The sequence below is a fragment of the Chrysochloris asiatica genome, unplaced genomic scaffold (assembly GCF_000296735.1).
Source record: "Chrysochloris asiatica unplaced genomic scaffold, ChrAsi1.0 scaffold00036, whole genome shotgun sequence".
Classification (NCBI taxonomy): domain Eukaryota; kingdom Metazoa; phylum Chordata; class Mammalia; order Afrosoricida; family Chrysochloridae; genus Chrysochloris; species Chrysochloris asiatica.
The window spans coordinates 8835541-8836669 of NW_006408554.1; positions in this window are offsets into that span (position 1 = coordinate 8835541).

A 1129-nucleotide genomic window follows, 5' to 3' on the forward strand; every position below is an offset into this window, starting at 1 on the left:
CCTGAGCCTGCTTGGTCGGGTGTTCTGTGTTGTTGTTGGCGGAGCTCTCTGCTATACATCCACCTGATCCGCCATCTTGTTTGTTCTCAGTATAGTTTTTTTCCAAAGAACTAATACTTTTACCTAGTTTTTAATTCTATTCAAATCTTTTACTATGAGATGTCTATATTACTAATATTCTTGTAACCTATGTGGTATGTATTTTAAAATATTTTAATTTAAATCATTTTTGTCACTTTATACTATATGTCTTTCTTAGGAAGCATAGGTTAAAATTAATTTAAACACTGACTCAACTTTCTTGCCATTATTTTAGGTATGAAACCATAGACATTTAATCTTATAATGTATACATTTACTTTTACTTTTTGAAGAATATTATGTACTTCCTTGTTAATTTATTTGTTTTATCTTTTGTGATGATGATTGCTTTATTTGCTTTTATCTCCTGTGACCATTTGAGGGACATTGTATTTTGAACTCTTAAGGTTTTTTGTTTTTTAACCACTACGTTTGAAAAAAAAAAAAAATGTGTACTTCTATTTATGAAGTTAAAAAGAAACCTATATTTTGGATTTGTTTTCTATACAGGAAATAATTTAGCTTAGCATGTTTTCATTTCTTATATTCCTTAATATAAGTACTATTTTCATTTTTCTCACATATAATTTATCTTAACACTCTACTGAGAAGGAAAGAAGTGTTTTGTGTGTGTGTATATAGATATATACCTTGGAATCCTGGTATGGGACTTCTGGTTAATGGGCTGGACTGCAAAGTTGGTTTGAACCACAAGGTTGGTGGTTCAAGCTCACCAGCTGCTCCTTGAAAACCCTATACCGGGTTGCTAGGGGTCAGAACCAACTAGACTCAATGGCACTTAACAACAACAACATACTTACCCTATGGTGCCACACCAGAACTCCATACACATATGTATATGGAGTCCTGGTATGGCATGGTAGGATAAGTACTCGATCTGAAGGTCAGTTTGAACCACAAGGTAGATGGTTTAAACTTATTAGCTGCTTTTCAGAAACCCTATACAGGGATGCTATGAGTCAAACTGACTCGATGGCACTTAACAACAAATATATATATATATATTTAGAGAGAGAGAAATTATATA